The sequence below is a fragment of the Wyeomyia smithii genome, chromosome 2 (assembly GCF_029784165.1).
Source record: "Wyeomyia smithii strain HCP4-BCI-WySm-NY-G18 chromosome 2, ASM2978416v1, whole genome shotgun sequence".
Classification (NCBI taxonomy): Eukaryota; Metazoa; Arthropoda; class Insecta; order Diptera; family Culicidae; genus Wyeomyia; species Wyeomyia smithii.
Genome location: NC_073695.1, coordinates 35,899,414 through 35,908,554, shown reverse-complemented (window position 1 = coordinate 35,908,554; position 9,141 = coordinate 35,899,414). Strand labels below are relative to the sequence as shown.

The 9,141-nt window shown below is 36.5% G+C and overlaps 1 protein-coding gene across 1 annotated transcript in view; it reads left to right on the top strand.

Annotated features, from left to right (window-relative positions):
- The window catches only part of LOC129724507 (uncharacterized), a 589,670-nt gene that overhangs the window by 315,373 nt on the left and 265,156 nt on the right, over window positions 1-9,141 (top strand). The window lies entirely within an intron of this gene.

Here is a 9,141-nt window from a genome sequence, read left to right as displayed (position 1 = left end):
TGGCTCAGAATGTTCATAAAATTATAGTAGAAAATTAACCATGGATAAGTCGGTTTTATTTTTGGAGGGGAATCAACTCAATGCAACACTGCTCGAAAACAATCTTACAGTCCAATGGGTGTCATGCAATGTAAAACCGTTGTTATGTTGGTCGGCCGGTAGTTGAAAAACAATATGAGTTTATAGCTGCGAAGCGATGAAATGATAACAGTGGTTATTGCAGCCAGTGGTTTTCATAGGAAGAATCTTCACACCTAAAGTAGACTTCAGGATAATGTGGTTGTATAGAGTGAAATTATTTTCCCAAATAACCAACTCAATAGGGTGAGAAAAAAAAAATTGGTGATGGAGTTATCGTGACATAAGGGAAGGATCCGGGCAAGGTTGTTAATAATCCGGTGTTTGAGTACGAGCAATGCTCTCTTCGACAAGCTGGAGTACTGACTAAGGGCTTCAAGTTCGTCATACAAAGTAGTTCAAAGTTGTGCTTCTGAAATAAACTATCAGTTTGCGAATAACATAGCCAAAGTGGTAATTTACAACCTTGGAACCAGGTTATTGCAAGAAGCAAATTCAGTATAAATACGATGTTTTTTTTTACAAATCTTACATTCGAACTGGATGTATTCTTATCTATTTTACTGCGTTGAGGATAACACTGGTCGACAAAAAACGAAAAAAAGTGCTGCCCTTGAAAGATTATAGCTTTTTTATCATTCCTATGAATTTTGGCGCTCCTAGCCATTACCAAAAAGCGTCAACTTACGTGAGAGTTCGTATAGTGATTGCTCGCCGGGTTTGTCACTCTAATGTTATGTTTACGTGAAAGCTCATTTAAGTCTCTGAAAAAAAAATGTTATTGGCTGGGGGGTACCAAAATTCACAGGAGTGGCTGAAAACCTATAATCTTTCATTTGTTTCCTTGTTTAAGTTTCGGGGCCACACCTGTGTTGACCAGTGTAATCTGAAGTTGTCAGATTAGTTTATAGCAACACAAAAAACTGAAGTCTATTCCTTATAATTTTTTTATTTTGGCTATTTTCTGAATCATCAGAAACTCATTTTTTTCTACAGCCAACAAGTAATGTTGAAGTCGGCATCACTGCAGTGCACTTGATACGAGAGCCCGAAATCGTGAACTTGTTTTATTGTATTTACTCTACAAATAACTAGTTTTATTGACATACTGCCTTTAAACGATGTTTAGTACATATATGGTAGCTGCGGTTGTCATTTGCGGATCTACCACCGCCGACCGATTCTAATTTTTTACCGCCCAGGCAATAAGTAATGATATAAAAATTATGCATGTACATAAGTTGTAATTTATAAAATTCTCAAGTGTTTTTCTCTCAGTGTATGCTACGCTTTTTTCCTGTTAACTGCCAACACTGGATTTACTTTTCAGTGTACTCATACACCCTGCTTTTATGTCATCTTGTAAACATGGACTTCTATCCTTTCTATTACCGCAACCAAATGATTCATGTTTTTGAGTCAATAATTCTATTTTGTCAAAGAAGATGCAACACACAAGATAACCTGCCAGCTCGAAACAAGGTTCTTTGATTGTGACTAGTGATCAGATAACTCTATAATGAAGGTAAGTGAGAATACAATTTTTATCTGATGAGTAAATAACTGGGATAAATACCATAATTCTGTTTCCTTTTTGATTCACTCAACGGAACCCTATGAAATGCTCAGATGCTGTCGATTCAAAAATTACCCACAAGAAGTTTCCCATTAAGGTGCAACCCGAGCAAGAAGTACAGGAACAGCCAGCAGCTACACTGTCATCATCTTGGAAGGATGAGCCGCCGGTCGTTGACATACAGTACAATTAGGTTCTTCCGGCTGCAGTTTGAAAAACTAGAGAAAATTCGCAGCAAAGAGTTGCAGATTACTCGAGAAGCGTCAAATTTCATGTGGCGGTGTCGGGCGGAACCTTTTTTTTCGCTTCTCGTTAGAATTAAATTGCAGGTTTTAAAAATTTCTACGAAACATATTAGTTTGTATTTAACTAGGTTATTGAAGACAAGAACATTCCTTGCATTTTTATCATAGTTTGTACTAGCACCCCCTTTGATTCCTTCTTTTCGACGTCTAAAATTTCATCCCAACATTTTTCAACGCAGCTTCTAAGTTTCAAAACAACAGTAAATCAAGAAAAAAATGATCTTAGGTTCATAAATACGCCAACAAACTTGAGTCCAATGCATCATCATCTTTTTCACCTGCTTGGTCGCCGTTGTGCCGTTTTTTTCTTTGGTGTTGGTTTTCGTTTTATCCGGCTCACCTTGGTTACGGGCAGTTTCGAGGACTTAAACGTTGCGCCAGCAACTGCTTCTGCTTTTAGTTGAAAGTGCTAAGCTACTGGACTAAGTTGACCAGATTGCGGGCACTGATAAACATAGATAGGGCTTGTTGAAATGGGGTGATGATAAAGTTTCCTTGAACTGTTGCTTAAAATAAAAAATACTTGGAGCCTTGATTTGACAGCTCTGTTGGTGTTCTGAACGTTCATTGTTGCCGGAAAGTTAATTTTCGCTGATGCCAGTCAGTGGAACCAAACGCATATGAATAAAATCAACGAAATCATAGTTGAATGCATTTTTTTAACACAAACAATATCTTTTTAATTGTTATTTACTCAATGTTGTTTTTGAATGATCTTGTTCATGGGATTGAATCGATCAGGTAAAATTCTTATTCAGCTAATAGTGAACAAATTATCAGTATTGATTACTGGTTACACTGCGTCGACGAAAGCAGCCTTCTGGAAAAACATTATCAATACCAGTACAAATCAACATGTCGATACTAACACCAGTTGAAATTTTTCAAGTGTAGTAGTTTGAAGCGGCCAAATACATAGAAAAAACGCTAGAGCATTTTTTGCGTTATACCAAACACGCAATCATTGTACTGGTTGCAAACCACATCAACAATTGCACTGAAAACGCACAATTTTGTACTGGTTTCGCACCATCCAACTTTTGCGTGTAGAAAGCCTGAGAGAATGACAATGAGCTTTAGCTCGTAGCTCCGCCGTTAGTGGCGCTGCTTTTTTAGTGCTTACTTTTCAGTCCTGTACTTTAGAGATGTTATCATTAAAAACTTCGTCGAAGACATTTTTGTTGTAACTGCTCCAGTTTTGAAAACGTTTGTAACGTTAACGTAGTAACGTTTGATATTAGACGAGTCCATAAAATTACATTTTATTAAAATAAAAAAAAAAAAAAACATTTAGGAGACAACAATGTTCAGTATGTATTTGTATATTATCGATACACGCAACTTTGTAAGAGGCACAAAAAAGTTAGCTATTTTAAAGACCGAGTTATTGCCAAAAAATATATATTTGCAAAGTTGTGTTTTTCGATAATATAAAAATGTATGTTGAACATTATTGCCTTCTAAATGTTACATTTTAGGATATTAAAAAAAATCTAATTTTAAGGGCTTGTTTAATACAATCGTTATATCTTCAAAAAATAAGAAGAAAAGTGTCTTCGGCAAAGTTTTTCTTGATAAAATTATCGGCAGTTTTGCTGAGAACATTATTTCTCAAAAGTATGAAACTGAAAAGTAAGATTTTGCAGCGTCATTAGCGATGTAGTTTCGAGCTAAAACTTTATATTTCTAAATTTCTCCGCTTTATATTTACTAAATTCCTCCGAATATATAGTAAATGAGAGAAAAAAAAACACAATTTCAAGCTTATTTCTTTTGGTAATAACTTGGTCTATGTATAGAGTTGTGTATTCCTATGATATACAAATATAAATTGAATATTGTTGCCATTTAGGAATGCCACAGTCTTATAGAATTCAAAACAAAAATCTAGTTTTACTTCGTCAAATAAATATTTTTCTCATACTAAATTTTAGTGTAATTAAATAAATTGGGCAAAGCTTTTGTTGCTCTGCCACCAAATCGATTAGTGATAGTTTCATACTGCGAAGGGCATGGGAAGGGTTTATTTTGCCCCTACCCACCCTATAATTGCGTGTTTTGGATGAATAGACCGTGTGCCCTGAACGTATCATCACCAATTGTTTTTTTTTTTCAATTTTCCATAAGAAATGTATTTCAGGTTGCCGATCAATCAGTGGGAAAACCGTAACCTTAATTTCTACTAATTTATCGCCGCTGGCGTAATATACTAAGGTTTCGGCTCTATATTCGTTTCTGTTTTCTCGACATGAAAAAGCTCATTTTACTAAAAAAAAGTTCAAGAGGTTGTTTATAAGACAGTCTGTCTCAAGTCAATGTTTTTCTTGCAATAGGTTTGGGAATACCCTGATTGGGGTTAATCAATTTGATGGTGATCAGCTCTCTGCTCCAGATGATGTTTACCTTTATGTGACGACAAAGAACAATAGCAAAAGCTATGTGCAGTTATGCGGTTTCACTCGCTGCCGTACCCAGAACAAGAATGAAGTCGAATTGTTGTTGTTTAAGTTTATCTGTATTTTATGATTTTAAATACCCAATATTTTACATGTTTTCAAAAATTCAAGTGAATCACATTTCTCTTTTCATTTTTGGTGTGTGTGTTTTGGTTGCTGTTATACTCCACTTCTGAATTACAAAGTATCTACTGCAGGATTGTCCACATTAGTGCGCGTGTTTGAGAAGCGGCTTCCAATCACAGTTGAAATTCATTGAAAATATATTCATCATGCCCTTCCAAATACATCTAGTAGCCTTGAAAAAGGCCGATTAGTGTAAGTGCAAATTTTATTCAATAATCGTACTAATACGTCATGGTTATATCGCGTCCGATATCCGCACTGACATAATTAAATAGGCCACACCTTTATTTCCAGTCCTCTCATTTTTCAACCTGCGTGAAATTTTGTTTCGTATGTTGGAATACTTTTGTACGACAAATGAATCTCTTTTTATTCTGTTCTAGAGCTATCTTAAAATCAGCTCCGCCTTTATTTCAAGCTCCTAAAATTTACCCAGTTTCTCTATATGGACGTACAAAAAATAGTTTCTTGTGGGCATCCAGCCGAGCCGGACCGATAGAGCTCTCATAAATGCAACATGTAATATGTATCAGTCGGATACCGTTCGATCAAATTAAGTCTCTTAAGAGTTGCCATTCTTACTTCTGATCAAACGTAAAGGTTCGAATTATGAAATTGGATAGCGGTTCTCAACCTGGGGTACGCTAAAGAAAATCAGTATCATGACGGAGAAAGCAATTTATCTTTATAATACTTCATTTGTTGTTCAAACTTACTCTTAAAACATGACTGTAGCAACCAAACAAACCATAGTTCAACTTGAAAGTTGAACTAGACTACCACAACATGATCTACCACTATTGTCTCATTCCACATTCCAAGCCAGAGAGTACACTTGATTTGGGAAATATCACCAGGGGTACGCGGACAAGAAAGGTTGGGAACCGCTGCTCTATTATGAAAATAAAAAATTGTTACCCACAAATACGGATTTTCATACCTTATCAATAGGGACAGTGGTAAATCGCGATTTCGCGGAAGCCGCGAGTACCGCGAAATCCAGCATCGGCCGCGAAATTTACAAAAATTCGCGAAATGCCGCGAAAGTAATGATAAACAGCAACAATTTATGTCCATCATGAAACATACCAATTTGAAACCTGCGAAATTCATGGTAAGGGGCCGTTCCTAAGCCACGTGGTCATAAAAAGGGGGGGGGAGATTGTCAAAAGACCACGAACGACCACGCACGGGGGTGGGGGGGTTAACGAAATGACCACGTGGTCTTTCTTCCTGACCTATAATTTATTGTTGCAAGTTTATTAAGCATTATTCTCTTCAAAATATAGAAGGTACTGAACGTTTAATAATAAAAATGTAAAAATTTAAGTGAATTTTCGGCACTTGAAAAATAAAAAGACCCCGTGGTTTAAGTCGCAATGGGAGGAGTGTTGATGAAACGATCACGAAAGAGCTGAAGATTAATGGGCGTCTCGATGACAACGGGAAGCCTTTTCCTACGTTACCAAGAAGATGAAACAGTACTACTATTCTCTTACAATGCGAATTTGTCAGCCTGGTTGCAAGATGAACAAAGTAAAAACAAGCATTTTCAAAAATACCTGACAGTGAGATTGGTATTATTAAATTGCTAGGTATCCGGATCGTGGACGTTCTCCTGGACTTTTCCGATTAGCAATCGATTTCCGGATTCCCGATTTCCTTATTGGTTTACGGAAACTGTAGATACCAAATATGAATGGAGACAATTTGACACACTATGTACTTTTAGTCAGTAATACAAAGAAATCATGGATCGTACGGTTAAATGACCGTATAATAAATTAAACAAAACATTTGTTTCTTGCTTCCACCAAACAATCACGGTTACTACCGCTGAACAAAAAAGTTACCGCGAAATTTCCGCGAATTTTGAATATTTCTATTTTGTCACCCGCGAATTTTTATTTTTTTTACCGCGAATTACCACTGTCTCTACTTATCAATTTATTATATTATTGCAGTTGTTCTCGATCTTTTTTTGTCCGCGTACCCTATGACGATATTTCTAAATCAATTGTACCCCCTTGGGTTGGAATTTCCACGCAGAGTGGAAGAGAGTATCGGTAGATCATGTTGTGGTAGTCTAGTTTAGGTTTTAAATAGAACTATGATTTGTTTGGTTGCTACAGTCATGTTTTAAGAGTAATGCTAATTCCGCCATTGCTGATTTTTCTTTTGCGTACGCCAGGTTGACAACCGCTATTTTACGTTGTTCTCTCTTATTATTTCTCTTCAATTGTCTTCCACACTTATATACTGACTACATCGCAACGGCATAACGCATAACGGCTACGCAATATGTCTTTGGCTTACAGTCGTAATGAACTAACTTCGCGCGCAACATTGTTTGATTCATCACTTACCACGGTGACCAAACCCTTCCTTTCCGTCGCAGTCGGGGAATTGCAGAGGTAAACTCTGTCTCCGGCAACAAGCACTGTGATGCCTTCATGAACTTATTACATTTTCTGTATTATAGCTAACATTTTAAGTTTTAGTGAAGTAGGCAATGTATTCAATTAATTTCGAGTCCCGTTTGAATGAGGAAATATTTTTCTAAGTCTAAGTCACACCCTATGTCCTCATTCATATATCACATCACCAAAAAAATACATACATTGCCTCTTTCACTAAAACTTAAAATGTAAGTCATGAGACATAAAATGTAATTAGTTCAGGAAGTAATCTCAGCTCAACGGAGCTTTTCCGTTAGATGCGTTTTGGTGGAAGGTCCGCAACCAATTGAATTGTCTTTCCGACTCTAATCAGCAAATATAGTAAGTCGCTATACGAAGTGTGAACGCGACAATATCGCAGTTAAAATAAATACTTCCACAAGGCAGTGTGTGTGGTTGACCGAGGCGTGCTTGGAACAAGACACAATAGTAGAGGGTAGAGGGTAACCTAAACAGCATGCCGGAGACATTGGCGATTACGGGTTCGAGTCCCGTCTGGTAGAGGAAAAAAACCTGTCATGGAGGAGCAAGTACGAAATGTGCGGTCGTCAAGCTCAAGCTATATTTGAATGGAAAAGTTTTAATGACCTCAATTTCTTTGTCTATGGAGTTCATAGATACTATAATGGATTTTGAAAAATCCGACGAACAATCCGTCACAAAATTTAGATGTTGTTAACTTTCTTATTAGTGATCTTATTTTGTTTTGGTAAATGTTCGTGTTTTAGCTGAACGAAATCGGTTTTGTGAAATTCTGTGATTATACTTTTTTTTATCATGTATACTAAATTCATTAACATTCACTAAAACAAAATAAGATCACTAATAAGAAGAAGGTTAACAACAACTAAATTTTGTGACGGATTGATTGCAGGAAAGTTTATTCCCAAAATTTAAGGAGACAACAATTTGTAGAAAAAATTAATTAAAGAAGATGTTTTAATAATTCGCATCACTTTAAATCCGTTCAAAAAAAAAAAAAAAAAGACAGTACAATATAAAAGAACCATTTTATTCTTAATATCTTATCACCTGAACTCGACCATTTTTGTATAAAAGGACCTCTGCATATGTTTTAACTTTTTCTGTAGGAGACTGAACCATGCGACCATTGATAGTAGCTCTATTGCGGTATGCTCCGTCTTTCTCAAGGTGCATTCAATTTGGCACATGACTATTTTCAAATTGATATCCAATTTGATTTGCACATATATCGCAGTCAGGTATCACGCTTCGAAAAGAGTATAATTTCTGAAAAGAGCTTACGTTCCATATGTTGGATGGACTTAGGAATCCTTTACCGAGGATACGCAATCTGCGTTGTATTAATACTCAGCATTCGCAAAGTAGGTGTTCCAAGGTTTTATTCTCAAGTCTACATGGTCGCTCGGATAGAGACCATTGAGAAGTCGGACAACTCTTGACCGATTTTCGATCTTGATCCGTCAAAAGATTGGAAAATCTGTCTACTTGACATGAACCAATGACCACATCTGATTCCTGTGAATCCGGATCTTTGAGAGCATGTTCCGGTGAGACAAATTAGAGCAATTGTCAATTAAACTGACCAACATTGGTATCAAAACTCATGGAATCACTCCAGGAGTTGATTTTTATTCATTTTGAGTCCATGTGATAAGTTGTCCGAAATGTCCATTCCGGAGCAGATTCACGATCTTGAACATGGTTCCGAGGATCCGGATTTACAGCAACCATAAGAGAACCAATGGTTCTTTAGGTCCCTTATAATAAAAATAGTCAAATTTTCCAATCTTACCCCGCAAAGTACCCTGCCGAGTACATACGTGTGTTAAACTTGCCGAGTACATAACGATTTGCCAGTGCCTTGAACCGTAATGTCTGTAAAGTGTATTTCTTCTTACGTGTAAAAAGGACAATAGTAGTTTTCAAGGGATTCCAATTTACAATGATATCATCAAAACTGTACTGTGTCCGCATTGGATGATGATAGGCGTTATCAAATACTCCTTTGATGTAGCGAAATGTGGTCAAGGCAATTGCTTTTGTTTAAATAGACCTCTCATATTTGCTCACCAACATTTGCAACGGATCTAGAGTAGATTTGTTGTTTCAATAAGCAAATTGAAATTTTTAACAATATAAATGTTTAATTGATTGCT